Raw genomic sequence first — 23083 nt, forward strand, 5'->3', positions numbered from 1 at the left:
AACACATAATCTCTCCCTTCATCCTCATCCATTCCTGCCCAACTGCCTACCTCTAATCCATTCACGAAACAGTCGTGCTCAACCGCCAAGAAATTATCTTCAGCTCAACTGGGATTTCCCACATTTTGCCGATTATTTTTCCCCCGTCCATGCCCGGCTGATGCCGCCGCCATCTCCCACCAACTTTTCAAATCTGTTCACGCTGTCAGTCTGGTCTCCAGGACGTAATGGAGGAGGGGGGAGTAGGCCTTTGGAGGGAGGTGGAGTTGCCAATAGTATCCAGCTGCAGCCCCGGAGCAGAAGCCCCTGACTTGACACAAGCCTTGGGCTTGCCGGAAGTGCTCCTGGCATGACGGAAGTGACGTTTCTCTTTTTTAACAACTTTTTTAAGTAAAATTGCATAACATAGCGTCTATGAATTGATGAACTGTCCATTTATTTTACCTTTATTTAATCATACAAGTCAACTTTGTTTTTTGTTATTTGTTTTTGACCACCACGCGACGTTCAAACCATCAATAAAAGAAGCTGCGCTCAGTGGGCGCTCCTTCTATATTAATATTCATATGCTTCGTTAACTACGACCTTTATTCATTTAGGTCGGGCCTTTCAAACTACAGTTATTTCACCATTCAATGTGAGAAATCAATGCTAACATTCAAAAATAGCTGACTGTTACCCTATTTCGTGTGTAAGTGTGCACAATGAAAAGACAAAAGTCAGTTTGACAAACTTTATTTTCAAATTTCCACAAACAATATCTGATGGCCAGTCCGCTTCTCCTGGCAGCCTGCAAAAGAGAGAAAAGACAATGAGCACATAACTTCAAGAAACAAATCCCAACTTCACCACTGTATTTTTTTTGTTTAGCATTTCAGCTGTCTTTTAGCCAGATTGAAGGCTTTGGTGTTCGTCACTCTGCTTAATTTAGTGCTGTAACGGCCTGACCGCCGTGGTCCTCTTCGCTCCCCTCACCCACACTTGAGTACCCATTCTGGGATACACAGTGTCGGCCCAGCCGGCCTGACCTCCGCGCTCCTCTCCGCTCCCCTCACCCACACTTGAGCACCCATTCTGGGATACACAGTGTAGGCCCACCCAGCCTGACCTCCACGTTCTCTCCGCTCCTCTCACCCACACTTGAGTATCCATCCAGGCCACAGAGGTCAGGCCAGAGGGCCGTGGAGGTCAGGCTTGGATCCCAAGTCTCGAGCCCTGCCCTCGCCACTCACCAGGGACCTCTTCTAACGGTTACAGAATAAACAACATAGCTATTTTCTGCCAATTTATTCCAGTTAGCTTACCTGAAACCTACTGCGTTGAGATGCTGTGTCCCACAAGCTCAGTTCCACACAAAGACCGCAACAATACTATCCAGCAAAACATGTCACTTCCGTCATGCCAGGGGCACTTCCGGCAAGCCAGAAGCTTGTGTCACTTCAGGGGCTTCTGCTCCGAGGCTGCAGCTGGATGCTACTCGGAGTTGCAGGAGGGGGAGGATGGGACTTTGGAGGGAGGCGGAAGTTGTGGATGTTCAGATTTTTTCTAAGTGCTGTGTGAAATGCAAGAAAGGTAAGAGTTCCTTTAAGTTCAATGCTTAAAGCAAAGAATACCCTGGGCCACCAATTGAAGTTTAATGATATCAATGTGAATGCAGATAAAGATTTTTGAACAAAGCTAGTATAAAGCTAACTCATCATCACATGATAGCTGATAGGTTCCAAGATTGCGTTTTGGCCAATGTGTTCTGCCTCTGAACGCAGACTGTGTACCTTACCCTCAAACGTGATTGGTCAATACTACTCGAACTAAAAACACGTTACAAACAGAAACCAGAATGCTTCCGACACCAAAATCTTGCCCTATGCAGTTCTCAGTTTATATAGATTAATCTGAGGCACAAGCAGAAAATGAGAAAGTGACTGGGACTTAAATATAGGCATATAACGGGCATACAAATATTCCTGCATTCTTACACACTTCCATATTTATTGGCTGAAAGAGTTTGTGATACTCTTGTGATTTTAATTACACTGACTGGCCATCAGTGTTGGGGAAGTTACTATTAAAAAGTAGTGTTTGCTCGTTACTCGTTACTTCTTAAAAAAGTAATCCCTTACTTTACTTAGTTACCCTCTGTGAAAAGTAACTTTTTACATTACTCGTTACTTTTACGTTACTTTTATGGTGCTTGACTTTGGGTAGAACCCCATCTCATTTCCTAAATGTGAAAAAATCCGAGTTTCCCACTGGTATTTAAAATAAAGATTAAAGAGTGAGAGTTAATTTGTGTTAACTAGGCTACATGAATTTGTTACATGACAGATTACTACTACTAATAGCCTATTTGCCAGACCTGCTGCATCACTGAATGAGGAAAATATTTATATTCACAGACACTGTCTTTGAACAAATAGTGTCATATTCATGAATAAATCATTTTCTGTCCTGTTATTACGTGTGTAACTGTGAGACTGTGTTTGTGTAACAGACTCATACTTTGCAGTAAGCTACAGACCTGCACGAATAAATTAATTCATTTTCTCTTCTGGTATGGTATGGTAGGTACTTTATTAACCCCTCCGGGTGAAATTTCAATGTCACAGCAGCAATTTAAAATACACAAAATAGGAGCTGCTGCAACAGGCTGCCGTTCACACAGCGCCAGGAAGGTAGGCAGGTTATGATTGTTCTGTTTTCTGTTAACACAATGCTGCATTTTATTGATGTTTTGGGGGGTCGTTTTGATTTTGTTTGAGGTTCCGGGGTCGTATGTTGCCCATGTCTGAGGTCTGACTAGCGAGATTAACGTTACATTAAACAACACTTACCCAGCCATACAAGTGCAGTTTGCTGTCAGTATATAGTTGGTCGACTTGTTCAGAATCGCCCAGGTCTTGTACATTAGTTAACGTTACTGTTTTGTGTCCTTGTCGCTGGCTTGGCAGTACTTCGGCCCGTAGAGCACAAAAACCATCAGATAAATCCCGGTATTCAATATCCTGGACATGACCGCAAAGTACAAAATTATACACATCAAGGGATTTATATGCCTTGAGTTTTTCATGCGTATAAACGCCGGGTTTCTCCACAAGATATAAAAAAATGTCCAGCCACTGTAGCTTAGGCCATTTCGTTGGGTCGGAAACCTCACTCCGTTGCTAATTGTTAGCTTATTACAATAAGCTAACCTGTCTTCGGTTGACAAACCGTTAAAATAATCCGAGGAGGCATGTGTATCTTCCATATTCCTCATACGATTCTTGATTTTGGCGCTCCTGTCTGTACTGTTGACATGGCAACTGTCACAGTTCCTGCCTAGTGCGCAGCTGAGGCAGACAGGCAGTGTCACCGTCAAATCTGTCCCCGGGAAAAGTAACGTTGTGCCCAACCGACAAAGTAACTACGTTCCTTTACCATATTTTCAGTAGTAACGCGTTACACTACTTTTTACCCAATAAAAGTAGTTACGCTGGCCATCTTGGAAATTAGTCTATGTGAGAAACCTGTAAATGTAATATGAGTCTATCAATTCCTAACATATCTCTGTTTCACACACACAGAATTAATTCATGTCAAACAAATGACATACTGATGATTTAGATATTCAGCATTTACTGTTGAAATCTATGAGATGTGTTGTGTCCAAGACTGTCATTTTGATCTGAAGGTTTTAAAAATTAAAAAGGTTCATCCTTTGGTGAGTATGAATGTGCTCAGTAAATGTTAAAACAATCTATTGTGGAAAAATAACAGAAACAGATGGTATTGAATGCACTCTGGGATTTCATGCAATGACAGTATTGTGTCTAGAGACAGACATGAAATATTCCAATCAATCTGACCACTGTTGTTGACATTTCTTGATCAGTCATTAGTTTTGGTGGCCTAACCTTGTTTCACAAGCTTAAGCTTAAGCTCCAAATGATTTAAAGTTAGTCAGCACTGGAACCAAATACAGACCTTGAAAGCTTCTCGGAGAAACTAATTATGATGATCTTATGATGTTACTCCCTGCTCCGTCCAGCATTTACTGTATTTCCTCTACTGCGGTGACACGGATTGAAGTCTGCACCTTGTCTATTGTCCACATAATGAGGTTACACGCAAACATTTTCAGAACATAATAGAACAGGCTACAGTCTCTGCATGGGAAATTTAAAAATGGCAGGCTTGTGCATTTAGTCCTTCTCAGGAGAGTGCAAGTGTTGCTGGAGCCCTTAGGACTCCGCGATGCTTTTCTTTTTTCTCCAAGTGAGGATTAGAATATATGCAGTTCACATAATCTGGTCAAAATAAATACATATTTTTAAACACATTAAAGGGGCAAAAAGCGAAATCATTTCACCGCTAGGTTTGCTGTTGTGCACTGCCTGTAGACCAAAACAAAGTGTGTCATGAGCCACTCCTCCCTCTACCTCTGCTCTCCATCCCCCACCCCCCATTCGCCTCATCTAGCAGTTAGCGATGTCTCAGTCTCTGCTGTGTTTAACTATTCCCCTGCCTACTTCAATGAGGATGGTGCCTGTAATAAATGTAATGTATTTGCTGAGATGGAGGCGAGGCTCAGTGACTAGAGTAGCTGGTAAAAGTGCTCCATAGCTGTAAGTTACTCCAGTAGCTAGTGGCAGCCGACTCGGCTAGTGCTAACACCGGGAGCTAACGCTAACGTTCCTCCTCTTCTCCATGAGTGAGAGCAATGTTTTAGCCTAGCGGGTAGCTGGCTCGCGGCCTGCCTGCTAGGTTAAAACATCGCTTCAGGTTAAAGTGGGAAGAAGCAGCGGGTTTATTGGGCAGCTGAGTGAAGCTGGGTGAAGTGGAGGCTGCAGAGGAAACACCGGGATGGGTTTATGTCCGGAGCTTGAGCAGCCCGCAAGCCCGCCAGGCTGCCCGCCAGGCTCGCGGGCTGCCCGCTAGGCTAAAACATCGCTCTCACTCACGGAGAAGAGTAGGAACGTTAGCGTTAGCTCCCGGTGTTAGCACTAGCCGAGATCCGGCGATGCCCGCCTGGCTCGCGGGCTGCTCAAGCTCCGGACATTAACCCATCCCGGTGTTTCCTCCGCAGCCTCCACTTCACCCAGTTATACTCAGCTGCCCGATAAACCCGCTGCTTTTTCCCACTTTAACCTGAAACGATGTTTTAGCTTATCGGGCAGCCCGCGAGGCTAAAACATCGCTCTCACTCACGGAGGAGAGGAGGCACGTTAGCGTTAGCTCCCAGTGTTAGCACTAGCCGGGATCCAGCGAAGGAACTTAAGTGTAAGTTATAACTTTTCAGTACAAATATTTTCAACTATTCCCCTTTTCCCCCCAGAGTCATTAGTGTCACGCAGTTATTTTTTTAAGTCACAAAGTCCTTGAAGCGTTGTGGCTTCACCACTGTGCGACCTGTTCTGGTGGTTACAGGTGTAACACTGTCGCCAATGACAGTGGTTGTGTTTCTCTCAGAGGCATTTTGAGAAGGGGCAGACTCTGTGTAATCAGGGTCCTCAGTCTTAATGTCCATTGACTCACTGGGAGCCCTTTCTGGAGCACGTCTGAGGTGTCTCCGGTTTCTCCTCAGAACATTACCAGAATATAACTGGACTTCGTAGGACCTCGAGTCAACCTGCTTCAGCACTCTGCCTTTTCTCCAGGAAGTGTGAGGTGCGAGTGGCTGTATTCTCACAGAGTCACTCGGTTTTAGTGTGTCAAGGTCTCTCGCTGACCTGTTGTAGTAGGCAGACTGACGTTGTTGGTTGTTTCTGAGTGCCTGCTGTGCCCGTTCAACTTTTGGCTGGAGAAGACTTGATTTAGTGGGCAGCAGCGTTCTGGTACATCGGCTGAGAAGTCTCTGCGCTGCACTAGAGTCCAGCCCTTGTGATGGTGTGTTGCGGTGGTCTAGCATCGCGAGATAAGGGTCCTGTCCAGCAGCTTTTGCTTTGAGCATGAGTCTCTTTGCAGTCTTGACGGCTGACTCCGCCTTGCCGTTGCTCTGCGGGTAACCTGGCGATGAAGTCTTGTGCTGGAATTCCCACAGTCGACTGAACCTCTGGAACTCCTGCAATGCGTATTGAGGTCCGTTGTCTGAAATGACAATATCAGGGATACCTTGGCGAGCAAAATGGGCTTTCAGTTTCGTTATCACTGTGGTGGACTTTGCGTCAGTCTATTTCTCAGAAATTGGAGTAGTAATCCACAGTGATGAGGTATTCTTTATTGTCAAATGTGAACAGATCCGTGGCCACTTTTGCCCATGGTCTGTTCGGCATTTCATGTGAGTGTAGTGTTTCTTTTGCTTGTTTATTGTCCACCGATCTGCAGATGTCACACCTGGCTATATATGTTTTGATCTGGTCATTCATGCCAAGCCAGAAAACACACTCTCTAGCCCTCCGTAGGCATCCTTCCACACCCAGATGTGAAGAGTGTAAGCAGTGTGTGATCTCTCTCTGCAGTGCATCAGGTATGACAACACGTTCACCTTTAAACACTATTCCATCAAGATCGTACTTCTGAATGCGCATCATCATTCTCTGAAGTCTTTTGGGTGCGCTTAACAGAGGCTTTCTCACGATGGTTTCTAACGGCTTGTGATCACTTTGAACAGTCACTTTGCGGCCGTATGTGTACTGGTGGAACTTTTCCATGCTGAATACCATAGCTAGAAACTCTTTTTCTATTTGGGCATAACAATGTTCTGTCTGTGTGAGTGCTCTGCTTGCAAATGCGACAGGCTTACCATTCTGTCTGAGTGCCGCGCCCAACCCTGTGTCTGAGGCGTCGCACTGAACAGTCAATTCCTCCTCTGGGTTGTAGTATTTCAGCACTGGAGCGTTAGCAATAGTCTCTTTCAGTTTGTGGAACGCCTCATCATGTTGCGTTGTCCAGTTCCACTCACAGTCCATGTGCGTCAGCTGTCTCAACACCTGACATTGGTCAGAGAGATGTGGGCAAAACTTGGCAAGATAATTTACCATACCCAGTAGCCTCTGGACTGCTTTCACATCTGCTGGTTTTGGCATCTGTTTGACCACACGCACCTTTTCAGGATCTATTTTTAGTCCATCCGCCGTCAGGAGGTGTCCAATGTATGTGGCCTCCTCTTGTCTCAGTTTGAACTTTTCTGAGTTCAGTTTAATGCCTTTTTGTCTGCATCGGATCAGAAAGAGTCTCAACTTTTCATCATGATCACGCTCAGCTGCCTCTTGCGTCTCCCCTTGTCCTGTGATCGATACGTCGTCTGCAATAATGTACAGACCAGGCAGATCCTCTAACACGTGTGTGAGCTTTCGCTGAAAGATCTCAGGGGCCGGACTTTTCCCCATTGGCATTCTCAGCCATCTGTAACATCCAGATGGAGTGGCAAATGTTGTCAGGTAACTGGACTCGTCTTCTAGCTTGACAAGCCAGAAGCCACTTTTGACGTCACACACTGTAAACACTTTGGCTTTGGACAGGTCCGGAAGTATGTCTTCAATGGTTGGTAATGGGAAATGGCTGCGTTTCAGTGCTTTGTTCAGAGGTTTTGGATCAATACATACTCTTGGCTTCCCATTCTGCTTTTGTACAACAACCATCCCACTGATCCAGTCTGTGCTGCACTCCACTGGCGCGATGATTTTTCTGCGTTGTAGGTCCTGAAGCTCATCTTTTAGCGGCTTCATCATGGCGACTGGAACGCGTCTCTTTGGCAGCTGCACCGGTTTCACTGTTTTGTCGATCTCCATTTTATATTCTCCCTCAAGACAGCTGTCTCCAGCGAACACATCAGTATACTCTGCTTTTATCTGTCCCATTGTCCACTGTGTACTTTAAGGCTTCTCTGAGGTGACTATGCTGTCTATTGCCAGAATGTTTTTGTAGCGCACCTTTATCAGTTTCATGGCCTCACTGGCCCTTTTACCAAGCAGTGGCACAGTACAGTCTTTGTCCACCACCTGGAACTCCAACTGATACAGTTTTTGGTTTCTCGGGTTCCTTAATTTCACCTTACATTTCCCCAGTGGTCTCAGTTTGCTTTTGTTGTACATTACTAGTACAGTTTTTGTGTCCTCAAGTTTTGTGTCAGGATTAAGCATATTAATTGGGATGACATTGCAAGTAGCATCACAGTCAATCTGGAATTTCACAACATCTTTGCCCAGGAGCATCCCAGCAAAGAGCTGAGTGTCATTCCCTTTGTTGGTGTCCTCTGCATTCACATCCCCTGCCCCTGCTTCAGTAACACAGAGAATGTCTTCATACTCATCACTCTCATATTGTGCTACATTGTGTACATGTCTCTTTTTTCTTTGTTCTGGGCTCTGTACATTTCTCTGTTTTCTTTGTTCTGGGCTTGCTCTACATTTCACTGCAAAATAGTTCTCTCTGTTACACTTTTTGCAATTCTTACCGTATGCTGGGCATTTCTGTTTGCTTTTTTCATGCTTTCTCCCACAAAACTTGCAATCCACTGTGTTCTCAGCTTGTCTTTGGCGCGCTGCTCCTTGCAGTGCATGCACCTCCTCCACCATCGGTCCTGAGATGGCTTTAATATTCTCCCTCTGCGGCCCTGCAAAGCTGCACGCATGTGTCCAGCGTCATGTTCTTCTCGCGGAGTAGTCTCTCTCTCATGCCTGCGTTATTGTGTCCACAAACAATCCGATCTCGGATGAGAGAGTCTCTCAATGTCCCAAAGTTGCATGTTTTAGCCAACAGTTTCAGTTCTGTGACATAACTGTCAATAACTTCACTGACACCTTGATTTCTTGTAAAGAAACGATACCGTTCCACAGTCTCGTTAACACTGGAGTTACAATGGGCATCAAATTTTTCAATGATGTCATCTAACTTCCATGCACCTCTGGCTGAATCACCCATTAACGTATCCAAAAGTTCCCGGCCACTCTCGCCGACGAGATAGCTGAAAAGTTTCACCTTTTTCTTTTCATCCTCTTCCTCGCTCGACAGTGATAAGTCCACATACAGCACAAACTTGTCCCTCCGTGTCTTCCATGTCTTCGAAAGGTTGCTGGAGTCCAGGCACAAAGTTTGTGGGGGTTTTAATCCCTCCATGTTGCTCTGCTCGGCAGCCTAGCCCGGTGTTAGCTCGTCAACTAATTATGGCTGCAGCGTCACTCTGTCGCGCTGGCTCCACAGGCTGAGTCCACTGCCGCTGCCACCATGTTAAATTCCGTTCTCTTTCACATACGGACTACAGAATTTATTATTTAGACCAAACTGGGTCATAATTTATTGTTAAACTCCGGCCGACAGGTTCACAACATTACAGCACGAGCCTTACTTCCAGGTGCATCCCTGAATAATGTCCCTGTTGCAACAACATGTTTTGCTTTAGTAGCTCTGCTGCAACATAAACAATAGTTCCTAGGGAACATATATCTTAACAATAGTTCCTATTGTTACAGTGTCTAACTGTCTGCTTTTCTGGAGGGAATCCCCGGCGAACCACGCCTCCAGCCCGCCCTCCTCTGCTGCTGTTCAGTGTTCCCCCACTTGCAGGTCGGCCGGCCCCCTCGCTGTGGTCATCGGTTCTGGCCAATCACCGCTTCACCGGCCTCTCGTCCGAACCTTTAAAAGCTGCACGGAGTCAACGGCAATGGCGGCTGTGATTTAATCTGAGCAGTCCGCCCTGCTCCGTTTGTGTTTTCGATTGCTGTAATCTGTTAGCTGTTGTGAATATCTGGGGAATCTGAGGGCTTTAGGACTTAGCTTTGTAGCCTAGCCACATATCGATTTGCACACACGTGTAGATTGTTTCCTGTATAATTCACTAGATTTATGGGTGTCAGTTCGAGTGTTGTCTGCTTGACAGGTAAGTCATAGAGCAGACAGGCAGAGATGTTTTGGTTTTTGTTTATCTGGGTGGCCTTCCGCCACAGTTAGTTAGCTGGGGTGTTTCTTTTTTGGTGACAGGTCAGGGTTTTGTTTTAATTGTTTTGTGATTTGCCGTCACCCGCAGCCCTTCCCAGTGTTTGTTATGTAATTCACCGCTGAGGCTCCTCTCCTGAGGCCTGGCTTCCGGGTTGTGTTGCAGAGCCTGTGATCGTGTTTTCTTTTTGTGTGCCGCTTTCTACAAAAGCGTAGCTTGTATTGTTAAGTTATACTGTGTATGAATAAATGGTAGCTTCCCTTATTCAATTTGCTTTCATTGTCTGGTTTTATGTTGCTTCCCTTACCCCTAGACTCCTACTGGGTTTTAACAAGGCACAAACAGTGGTTACACAAGCATCAAAACCAACCACAACTCAGCCCTGAACAAGAGTGACCATCCTCTATTGACCAATCAACAGACTGCAGTGTTTCTAGCTCCACCTTTTAGTACTGGATCAGTGTGCTATGTACCCCAACAGACGGGCGACCAGAAATGGGGATGGTAAGGAACTGTTCCATTGGTACAATCCACAACAGAAAAAATGTGCATCAAACTGAATTGAACCAAACCTGACTTGGAAATGGGGCTTAAGTGTAAGGTTGAAAGTCACCAGTTGGAGGGCCCAGGAAGTTACATTCAGACCAACACTCAGCTTGATCAGTTTTCATTGCCTCACAGGTGTGACATTGTAACTGAGTGTAAAACTGTTCAAGAGGTTACAGTAATTAGGATAACACTGACATGATTTGGGTTAATCTCCTATCAACAGTCCATATAACACCACCAGGGAGAGGGATGAATGAGGTGATGTGATGAGTTTCATCTCTAGCAAAAAAGCCTACCTGTGTGTGTGTGTGTGTGTGTGTGTGTGTGTGTGTGTGTGTGTGTGTGTGGTGGAAAAATATATTTATGATTCTGGTGCTGAATATGACCTATGATATATTTGTATTATATTTTATGCCTACATTTGCCTTTTCTATATATCAAGGAGATACCCAGTGGCAGTGAACGGCAATGGTCTTTTGTAACAAGGTAAGATATTTATTTGTTTTTCCCCACAGGGGGGAAATCTGCAGTGTTACAGCAGCAAAGGGGATAGAGCAATAACACGAAGCATCAGCAAGGTTCAATAAATATGTAAACTGTAAAATAAAAACATCTGCTGACCTTCCCCCCGCTCCTCGTCCACTCTCATCCGTGTACTCTGGCTAAAATAATCAAATACAAAGGCCTCACCCACATTGTCCAAATCAGCTAAATAATCATCCAGGACACTGAAAAGCTTTTACGTAACATTTTTTAGTTTTATATAAAATACTATATAATAGATAGATAGATAAAGAGACACTTCAGTCACTTTTAATAACCATCTGAGTCTGTCTGTGGCAAAAAAGAACCACTTTTATTTGAGATACAGTGAGGGGGTTCAGTTACCCCCTTAGTTTCCAAAAGTATTGCTCACAACACCATGTTTGACACATGGGAAAATAGGGTCCAGGTTGAAAAATGTCAAGGTTATCCTTTAAAGTTGTATGAACGAGCTATAACACACACACACACACACACACACACACACATCCAGAGGCGTGTGTCTGTCAGAGTGAAGCTTTTGTTATGCTAATTAATGACAGCTGCATTTGACACAGAGAGACTGGGTGACAACAAAATGGGTTGAAAGTTTCTCGAACTAGTCCTTCCAGTTCCCAAACCGTGGGTCTGATCTTCAATCTGAAGGCACCACTAGATAGATAAACTTGTTCTGAAAGCAGAAATATATAGCTTTTATGTCTATGGACTCAAAAATGTGACCTTAGTCACAAGTTTACAATGTGTTGGCCCTCATCTTTTCTTACAGACATCATCATGAGGATTTGTGTCCTGCACCTTAGAATGCTTCTAAAATCCAAACTGTTCCAGCAATGACAAAGTCCTTCACAAGTAATGTTCACCAGGGGTAGAGCTGTCATGTGTGCAAGTTTGAAATCAATAGGATAAACGGTGTAGGAGCAAATATTTTTTGAGAGACAGTATTTGTGAAAAACGTCATCTTACATTGAAAGGGCAACTGCCCCAAAAAATAATGCATCAAAATTGGTGCTGTTATTTATCATTCACATATCACAGACTGTGATAAATAGAAAAAAATAATCCATCCAACATTTATTATATAGAAGGTAAATCATAATTCATCTTTTTTTTTCTCATTAAAGTAACGGTGACTTCATGTAAATAAAATGGCATATAAATTGTTAAAAATCCTCAAAAGGAATGAATATTTGATATGTATAATCTGAGTAGAAGTTGGTTAAAAGATTTAAGCAAAAAAAATGTAGAGAAAAATATTAATGTTTAATATTTTTATGGTTGTTCACACCGTCCAGGGGACAGGTGTGATTTTTTTTTACAAGGGGGCCCGCAGGGTTAAAAAGTAAAGGCTTCTTATGAAGGTGGTGTGAGCTTATATTTTGAAAGTTGTAGACATAAGCCATGTGACCTAATGAAACTTTGACATGTGTGATGATCAAACAACACATCCATATTCATTTGAAATCATGTGACCTAGTGGAAGCATGATTGATGTGTACCGGCTGCTGTGAGGATATAAGTAACAGCAGGCAGACACAAATATATACTAGTTAATGTCAGTGGAAAAACTGAGCAGGACTACATGTATTTTATCGTGTGGTGCTGCAGCACAGTTTTAAAAGACACACACACACACACACACACACACACAGGCTTGTGTCTGTCAGTGTGAAGCTTTTGTTATGCTAATTAATGACAGCATGACATTCGAGTAATGAAAAAGTTATACAGAATATCTGATTAGGACAAGTTGATCTGTCAGGGTTGCAAGTTTGAAGCCAATGCAATAAACGGTGTAGGAGGATTTGTTTTTTTAAGGATTTTGAAGAAAGAGCATTTTTGAGGCGAAATCTTACTTTGAAAGGGCAAATAGCTCACTTCCTGTTGGGTTTAGGTCAGAGATGCGAGCATGTTATTTGCAGGTCTTGTTGAGACGAACAAGACAGTTTTGGTTTGATCTTTCTAAGTCATTCCTACAAGCTGCAGCGGCCATTTTAGTGTGTCTAGGTGGCGCTAGACAGCCCCTTTTTGGAACTCTGAGGATAAATTACTTCATTTTCTAAAAATTTTCACCAGTCCTGACATGCATGCCAATTTTGGTGAGTTTTTGAGCAGGTTTAGGGGGTAAACTGATTTTTTTCCACATCAATGGCCCCCTCGTCATGTAGTAGGTGGCCTTTTTTCCTTTCACCCCTGACTTACAAACATCCTAAGTCCACCACTGACACAGAGAGACAAGTTGAAGAGCAGGCAGATGGAGGTGGCTTTCAACTCCTCCCTTTCAGTCCCAAACCGTAGGTCCAATCATCAATCTGAACATACCACAAGACAGAAACACTCGTTCTGAACGCATAGATATAGGCTTCATGTTTCTAAAATAAAAAATGCAATCTTGGTCCCATGTTTATGATGACTAGCTCACAGCTGACACATTTGCTCATGTTACTTCAGAGGCACTAGCTCATTTCCTGTTGGAGTTATGTTATTGGTGTCAGTGAGTGATTTGTAGGTCTTGATGAGACAAAGAAGCCAGTTTTGATTTGATCGTCTAAACCATTCATACGGGCCACAGCAGCCATTTTGGTGTGTCTAGGTAGTGCAAAAATTGTCAAGAGGTTTTGTGACATATCACCTTCCAGAGGCACGAGCTCATTTCCTGTTGGATTTAGGTCGGTGGTGTCAATGAGTGATTTGTAGGTCTTGATGAGACAAAGAAGCCAGTTTTGATTTGATCGTCTAAACCATTCATAGGGGCCACAGCAGCCATTTTGGTGTGTCTAGGTAGTGCAAAAATTGTCCAGAGGTTTTGTGACATGTCACTTTCCAGAGGCACTAGCTCATTTCCTGTTGGATTTAGGTCAGTGGTGTCAATGTCAAGAGGTTTTATGACATGTCACCTTAAACACAACATAAAATCCAAACTGTTCGAGTAATGACAAAGTTATTCAGAGGAGTTGTTTAACAGGGCTTGGTCTGTCATGTGTGCGAGTTTGAAACCGATAGGATAAATGGTGTAGGAGGAAATATTTTTTGAGAGAGAGAATTTGTGAAAAACGTCATCTTACGTTGAAAGGGCAATAGTGCACTTCCTGTTTGATTTAGGTCAGTGGTTATAGTGTGTGATTTGAAGGGCTTGATGAGACGAACAAGCCAGTTTTGGTTTTGTCTTTCTACGGGATTCCTACCGGACACAGCTGGCTTTTTAGTGTGTCTAGGTGGCACACTTCATCCTTCGGCCGAGGTCCCTAATTACAAAATTGGAGTAAGTTCAGTTTGGCTACAAATGAACAAATAAAAGAGACAACATAGAATTAAAAATGGGATTTTAAAAAAGTTTTGAAAGGGGAAAATGAATTGGCTTGTCTGATTCCCAATGGAATGTTGTTCCACAGTTGTGAAGCCCTTACAGCAAATGCCCTACTACCCTCAAGCCTTGCCCTGGGGACCAATAGCAACAGCTGGTCTGCAGATCTGAAAGTGTGAGTAGGGGTGTAAGGTGAGAGATGGTCATTAATGTGTGATGGTGCAAGGCCACTCAATGATTCGAAAGCATGCAATACATTTTTAAAGTTTTAAAGATTCTGAACACCACAGGTAACCAGTGTAATAAGGCAAGAATAGGGAAAATGTGTTCATATTTTCAAGTTCTTGTAAGAACCTTAGCTTCAGTATTTTGTACAAGTTGGAGACTGTTGATTGATTTTTGGGGCAGTCTGGGAAATAATGAGTTACAGTAATCTAGATGACTAGATACAAAATCATAATTGAGAGTTTGTGCATTGCTAAAAGAAATAAATGATCTAATATTGGCAATACTCCTGATTTGACCGATAGCTGATTTGGTAATACTGACACAATCTTTGGAGAAATTCAAATCCGAATCAAAGGTTACTCCCAAATTTCTGGCGTCTGACAGCAAATCCTGGGATAATGACAATGATTATAATAAGCAACAAACACATTCGAAATCACAACTTTAAAATGTGATTATAAGTCAGTTGTGTGTGTGTGTTTGTGTGTGTGTGTGTGTTACAACAACATCAATGAAAGTAATAAGATTATAATTATAATTCTGGCTATTGTGGTACAACATGTTGTACCACAGTATACATATACAGTATACAGACACAGACACAGTCACACACACACACACACACACACACACACACACACACACACACACTCCACTCCCTGTCCCCCCCTCCCTCTCTCTGTCTGTGTCTGTCTGTGTGTGTCATACTTCTACTGTTATTATACACATATGATTATTGTCACATATGTATACTATCAGATATTAATTGAACATATTGTACCACAATAGCCAGAATTATAATTATAATATTATTATCGTCTGTCCTGCATCTCTCTCTATCTCCCCTTCTGTCTCATTGGGTCCTGAGAACAGAGGGATGTTGTATGCTGTAAAGCCCTGTGAGGCAAATTGTGATTTGTGATATTGATTGATTGATTGATTGATTGATTGATTGATGTCCTCGTCAGTAGTTTGGTTTTCAGAAGCCATCAAAGTTCTACTCACAAGTCATGGGTTTATTGCCAAAAATGACCTTGCGTTATATTGACATTGCTTGTTTTATCGACATTTCAACTCCTACAAATAGGCTAATTCACACCGTCTACGTGAGCTGGAGGCGGACAGCGAGGGTCTGAGGTCCCGCCCATCGCTGCTTGCAGCTTTAATTATTCTTTCTGTCTTTCTTTCTTTCTTTCTTTCTTTCTTTTTCTTTCTTTCTTTCTTTCTTTCTCCCGCTGCCTCTTTAAACTGGAATTTGACCCCCTAAACATGCTCCAAAACTCACCAAAATTGGCACGCATGTCAGGACTGGCGAAAAATTTTAGGAAATGAAAAAATTAATCCTAAAAGTGCCAAAATGGCCTCTCTAGCGCCACCTAACAGTCTAGGCACACTAAAATGGCCGCTGCGGCTTGTAGGAATGACGTTGAAAGATGAAACCAAAACTGGCTTGTTCGTCTCATCAAGACCTACAAATCACGGTCTCATTGGTTTCAAACTCGCACACATGACAGACCAAGCCCTGCTAAACAAGTCCTCTGAACAACTTTGTCATTACTTGAACAGTTTGGATTTTATGCTGTGTTTAAGGTGACATGTCACAAAACCTCTGTACAATTTTTATGCCACACAGACACAGTAAAATGGCTGCTGCGGTCCGTACCAATGCTGTAGAAAGATAAATCCAAAACTGGCTTCTTCAATTCCTTGAAACCTACAAATCACTCATTTACACCACTGACCTAAATCCAACAGGAAATGAGTTTGTGCCTCTGAAAGGTGACGTGTCACAAAACCTCTTGACAATTTTTGCATTGAAATGGCTGTTGCGCCCGGTAAGAATGGTGTAGAAACATCAAACCAAAACTGGCTTCTTTGACTCCTCGAGACCTACAAATCACTCATTGACACCACTGACCTAAATCTAACAGGAAATGAGCTAGCGCCTCTGAAAGTTACATGAGCAAATGTGTCAGCTCCCCCTCATCTGCCTGTCCCACTCAACTGCATGTAATAAGCATATCAATGGCTTCACTCTGACAGACACAAGCCTGTGTGTGTTGACAGGATAACATTGACCAAACTGACCAGCTCATGTGTCTCATTCCTACATTTTCCTAAATAAATGCCTGATAGCAAAAACATGTAAATACAAGATCTCCAGGTCAAACTCTTTTGCCTCATTTCGAATCTGAATCAAATCTGGAGCTACAACTGTGCTGCAGCACTCATGATTAAATACATGTAGTCCTGCTCAGTTTCTCCACTGACATTAACTAGTATATATTTGTGTCTGTCTGCTGTTACTTATATCCTCACAGCAGCCGGTAGACATCAAGCATGCTTCCACTAGGTCACATGATTTCAAATGAATATGGATGTGTTGTCTGATTGTCACACATGTCAAAGTTTAATTAGGTCACATAGCTAATGTCTACAACTTTCAAAATATAAGTTCACACCACTTCATAAGAACCCTTTACATTTTTCAAATTGAGTTTGACAGTGATTGTGTTCATTTGTTGTACACTCAAGCTTTCAACAGGTGAAGAGGTCTTTAATTACTTTAAAAATTACCTTAAAAGTATTTCCATTTATTTTATCAATTTTATGTCTCTGAACCCAAGTGATTGACCTGGAGGGTTGCAGTAAATCACCTCATTTCAGTGTTACAAACATCGGGAAAGAATATACATCTTTGAGGAAATGTTACATTCATCAACACAGTAGCCTCATCAAACACCTTTCTTTTGATTTAATTGACAGAAAAATTATATGCTGTCTTTTTGATGCATACAACATTATGTATACTTAGTGCAATCTGTAACTCCCTCTGCCACAAACAGGAAGTATCTAAACATCTGAGATATGTCATTCCACCACAGAAACAAGAATATGCAACTCACTTATGCATTACTGTGTAACTATGACCAATACAACTGATGCATCAGCCTCCTTCCTGCCATTAAAGCAATAGAATCTTCATTTTAATAGGAGATTCTAGGGACAATTTGTGCCACTCTGTTTTTTTTATTTTCAAGACATTTTGGCTGTGGTAAAGGAATATAGCTCAAATTTGCCAAAGAATATTCTTTTTTTTTTTTTTTTTTTTTAACTTTTAGAATTGTTATCTGAATTCCTACATTAGCCTTAATTGGATGAGCTACAATCAAACTGACGTATTAGTGCCTAGAGACAGAAACCGTGCCATTGAAAACGCTTAACAATGCATTTTTGACCCCACATTACTCCTTACATAAACTAATGCATTCCCACGGTTTCATTTTTTACTACTGGCCTTTAACTTGTAATTTTTATATTTTCCCACTAGGAGACGCCATTGTTTCACATTTTAAAGTAAAATTTCATCTTTTAAACTGTGTTCTGCAGTGCCCTGACTACATAACCATAAGTGTGTGTTGCTATTGATGTTGGATAATTGTGAGTGACTAAAAAAGAAGATGTGTATGCTTGCGTGTGTGTGTGTGTGTGTGTGTGTGTGTGTCTTCTTTTAGACAGCCACACTCAAGATTATAAACTACTTTAATCATGCAAAAGGACGACCAGCAAGAATCAAAACAAAATTGTTGTAGTGCTCACTGCAACCATAGTTTTAAGTATGAGCAGCAGTACAGGAGAAATCATTTTGAACCTCACAAGACATTACAGCAGCTGAACGTCAAGACACTAATTAGGGAAACAATACAGTGTGTACAAGTCCCCCAGATAAACCTCTGCACCTGCAGCGCAGCAGAACGTGGCACATTCACCTTTGTGCTGAGCTGAGTAAATCCTGCAGCACGTAGGGGCCTCGAAATACCAGCATGGTCATAACACACTGGCAAATTATTGAACTGCAGGCTTACATGGGGCTGCTTACTTCAGCCTGTGTATACAGGTCCAAATATGAACCAACCCTCAGCCTCTATATAGTGTTGGCTGAAAGAAGCCTCATGAGGCTTTTTCTTTATTTTCTGAGCCCACTAGATGGTGCTCTTGGTTTAATGAGAGGGGCTCACAGAATGGCAATTCACTGTGATTAAAACCTTTTGTTGAACAAAAAGTGCCATTTATTGGGCTGAGAAAAGAAAAAAAATGATTCATGAAGTTTCATTCAACCATCACTACCTCTAAAGTGAGAAATCAGTGCAAAGCATTTTGTGGGCTACAATGTACACATACTGGCATTTAAAGGGTTAAATTCCGAAAAATATAATTAATGATTGATATGTATATTTCAGGCTGAATAGTTTTTTTTTTTTTTTTTTGCACTGAATGGCCTGCACCTTACCTTTCATTGCACTTGTTGCAATGACAATAAAGAAAATCTGAATCTGAATCTGAATAGTTTTAAAAGATTAACTTGCTTAATGTAGAACAGTATTTATATAATATTTTTTTTACAGTAGTTTTAGAAAGGCTTGTCCTCAGGACCTCAATGTGAGTTTTTTTTTTTTTTAAATCTGGAACTGCAAAAAAGAATAAATAAATAACAATGCATCAAAATCAATGTTGCTGTCAATCATTGACCAAGCTCAGAACCTAATAATATGAACAATCAAATTCTCCTTGAATTAATTTTGTGGAAATTATTTCAGTTTTCTGTTTATTTTTTCTATAACAAAACAGTGGAGCCATGTAAACAAACTGGCCATTAAAGGCTTAAAATCCTCAAAAAATAATTAATATTTCATACGTATATTTCAGGCTGAAGTAGTTCATTGACCTAGCTCAGGGCCTAATAACAACTATTAAATTCTCCTTGACATGTATTTTATGGAAATTATTTCAATTTTTTTCCCCCTATAAAAACAGTAGAGCTATGAAACAAACCATTGAACAATTAAAAAAACATAGTTGATATTTAATATGTATATTTCACGCTACAGTAGTTCTAAAAGATTGACTTGTTCACATTGGCAAAAATATTAATTTTTTTTTTTTTTTGCAGCAATTTTTGGAAAGGTAATATTTTCTGTCTATAGGGACTTGTACATTATTTTATTGAAAAAATTAAACACCACCTACAGTATATACCACCGTTTTCCATCTGTCACATACTACTACAACCTTTAATACTGATAACTCTGTTGCTACATTTATGATCATGACTGTTAATTACATACTGTATTGTTATCCAGTTAAAATTTATATTATGTACATATATATTCATGTACTTACATCACAATGTGTTACACACAAAACAGGAGTACTGTCACAACAGGCCTTTGTCTTTTACAATACATGGGGTACACTTCAATTCTTAACAGCATGACAAACACCATGTTGTTGTTCATATTATATAATTTCTTTATCATGACAGTGTGTTACATTTCAATGTGGATGTTGCATTCTATTGACGTAGCTTGTTTTATCAACATTTTGCCTCTCACAAATAATTCAAAATCTCTACGTGAGCTGGAAGCCGAAAAAGTGTAAAGCCGAGGTTATTATTCTTTCTTTCTTTCTTTCTTCCACCGCCTCTTTAACCCTTTAAAACCGGCGGGAGCGCCAGCAATCCCATTTGCAGATTGATTTTTAAATGCCAGTAGAATTTCAACCAAATAAGATAGAGCAATAATTCTTTTTGCATTTAAAACCAGAGTTACTCTTACCATACAGTCATCATGTCCCAGAGTGCTGTTTCCTTGCACTGACAGGTTTGTAGAAAAACAGTAAAAAGCGCTAAGAACAAAAACATTATAATCCTGATCGCAGGTATTCACAGCACTTCCTATGTTGGACTAAACGTCATCACGTTGTGAGCATGAACTGTCACGTTATTTTGTTGCATGTCTTTCTCGCGACACTACCCGTGGCAACAAGAAGTGCCGTCATTTCCCGGGAAATTCCTCTCTTTCTTCCGCGGTAAATATTTCTCTCAGCTGGCAGTCACACACTCGCTCTCGCTTTCGTTTTGTATTTTACTCTTTCACAACAACACTAAGACACACACACACACACACACACACCAGACACTCACCACACACTCGCACACATATATTTATGGAACCGCAACAACCCGGACACGCGAAACGGCTTTTCTCCCGGCATGAAGCTTTCAAGCTAATTACAGCGTCAGATGAAGATTCACTCCACTCATCTGGTCCGGATTCTGCCGACAGTGGAGATGACGCCAACCTCATCCAAGGGAGAGATCCTTCCTATGACATGTATGTATATATTCATGAAATATTGTTTGTTTATGAGTTAGAGTAAAGTAAAGAAAATATATATGTAACACAACTGAAAGCATTTTGCACTAAATACACACCATTATTGTATTACTCTCATGTTGAACACATCTAACACACTGTGTAACATCTGTATGCAGAGTTGACGATGATGATGAGGAGGAGGAAGTGGGGGGGTCTCCTCGCCCGGCACCCCGGAGGGAGGCAGAGGGGGAGGAAGGAGTCGGTCTCCAGCAAACAGAGGCTCCAGGTCAGAGACACTCCCTGGTGATGCAGCTGGCTGGAGAACCGAAAAGGAGCCTGACATCTTGCCACATCCCCTACCACATTTTCTGCCCAAAAGGAGGCCAGGTGTGCAGCCACCCCTATCACAGTATGTGGACAATCCCTCTCCATCTGAGCTGTTCAGGATGTACTTTCACTGGGCTGCCATCAAAACACTGTGTGCCAACACCAGTAAAAATGCAGCAAAAATATTGCTCATCGTGGACAGGAACTGTCACAAGACCTATCACAACTCCCCTGGTGCTATTGGAAAGTAAAGTTTGACTTTGAACTTTGGTTGTTCTATTGTAAATAGTATATTTTGATGTACATGTTGTATTTTTGCTAATTGTGCACAATGTGCATTTAACTTTCATTTTTGTCACATTTTATAAAAATGAGTGTATCTCAAAAATTAAGTTATGAAAACACTCAAAATAAATTTTCTGTGGTTTGAAAGGATTTTGTGCAACTTTTTTACATATACAATTTTAAGGGATACTGCCATGATACTTCTGTATTAAGAAAAATGTGTAAAAACAAAAATGATTTTCATTTTTGTTAGTGGTTTATTGCACTTTGTAGCAATTTCTTTCATTAGTATGGACATATGTCCACACATATTATTAAAATTTGGGATTTAAGGGTTGTATTGATGTATAGCATATTAAAATACTCCAAAAAATGGCCCTACAGTAGGTAAAATTGTAAAGATATGCTCTGGCGGACTTGTTCTATGGTAGGTCATAAAGGGTTAAACTGGAATTTGACCCCGTAAACCTGCTCAAAAACTCACCAAAATTGGCATGCATGTCAGGACTGGCGAAAAATTTTAGTACATAAAAAAATTAATCCGAAAAGTGCCAAAATGGCCTCTCTAGCGCCACCTAGCAGTCTAGGCACACTAAAATGGCCACTGTGGCTTATAGGAATGACCTAGAAAGATCAAATCAAAACTGTCTTGTTCGTCTCATCAAGATCTACAAATAACGCCCTCGCACTCCTGACCTAAACCCAACAGGAAGTGAGCTATTTCCCTTTCAAAGTAAGATTTTGCCTCAAAATTGCTCTTTTTCAAAATTCCTTAAAAAAAATCTACTCCTCCTACGTCATTTATCGTATGGGTTTCAAACTTGCACACATGACAGATCAACTTGTCCTAATCAAATATTCTGTATAACTTTTTCATTACTCGAATGGTTTGGATTTTATGGCGTCTTCCAGGTGATGTCTTATAAAACCTCCAGACAATTTTTTGTGCCACCTAGACACACAAAAATGCCCGCTGCGACCGGTAGGAATCCTGTAGAAAGACCAAAACAAAACTGGCTCGTTCGTCTCATCAAGCCCTACAAATCTCACCCTGCAATCCATGACCTAAATCCAACAGGAAGTGTGCTATTGCCCTTTCAATGTCAGATGACGTTTTTCACAAATTTTCTCTCTCAAAAAATATTTGCTCCTACACCGTTTATTATAACTGCTTCAAACTCACACATATGACAGCTCTACCTCTGGTGAACATTACTTGTGAAGGACTTTGTCATTACTGGAACAGTTTGGATTTTACAAGCATTCTAAGGTGCAGGACACAACTCCTCATGATGATCTCTGTAAGAAAAGATGAGGGCCAACACATCGTAAACTTGTGATTAAGGTCACATTTTTGAGTCCATAGCCATAAAAGCTTTATATTTCTGCGTTCAGAAAAAGTTTATCTGTCTGGTGATGCCTTCAGATTGAAGATCGGACCCACAGTTTTGGAACTGGAAGGACAAGTTTGAGAAATTCCAACCCATTCTGCTCTCACCTAGTCTCTCTGTGTCAGCTGCAGCTGTCATTAATTAGCATAAGAAAAGCTTCACTCTGACAGACACAAGCGTGTGTGTGTGTGTGTGTCTAAATAAATGCCTGATAACAAAAACATGTAAATACAAGATCTCCAGGTCAGTCTCTTTTGCCTCATTTAGAAACTTATATCCTCACAGCAGCCGGTACACATCAAACACGCTTCCACTAGGTCACATGATTTCAAATGAATATGGATGTGCTGTTTGATTGTCACACGTCAGAGTTGAATTAGGTCACATGGCTAATGTCTACAACTTTCAAAATATAAGCTCACACCACTTCATAAGAACCCTTTACAGT

At 41.5% G+C, this 23083-nt stretch overlaps 1 protein-coding gene and 1 long non-coding RNA gene across 3 annotated transcripts in view; one reads left to right on the top strand and one right to left on the bottom strand.

Moving 5' to 3' along the window:
* The window catches only part of LOC117251295 (NT-3 growth factor receptor-like), a 666479-nt gene that overhangs the window by 591826 nt on the left and 51570 nt on the right, over nucleotides 1-23083 (bottom strand). The gene's annotated exons all lie outside the window — the stretch shown is intronic.
* On the top strand, nucleotides 17221-21391 carry LOC144463560 (uncharacterized). The gene is made up of 2 exons (XR_013491660.1): nucleotides 17221-20647; nucleotides 20809-21391. It is a non-coding gene; the product is annotated as an uncharacterized LOC144463560 (long non-coding RNA).

This window comes from Epinephelus lanceolatus, chromosome 5 (assembly GCF_041903045.1).
Source record: "Epinephelus lanceolatus isolate andai-2023 chromosome 5, ASM4190304v1, whole genome shotgun sequence".
Lineage (NCBI taxonomy): Eukaryota > Metazoa > Chordata > Actinopteri > Perciformes > Serranidae > Epinephelus > Epinephelus lanceolatus.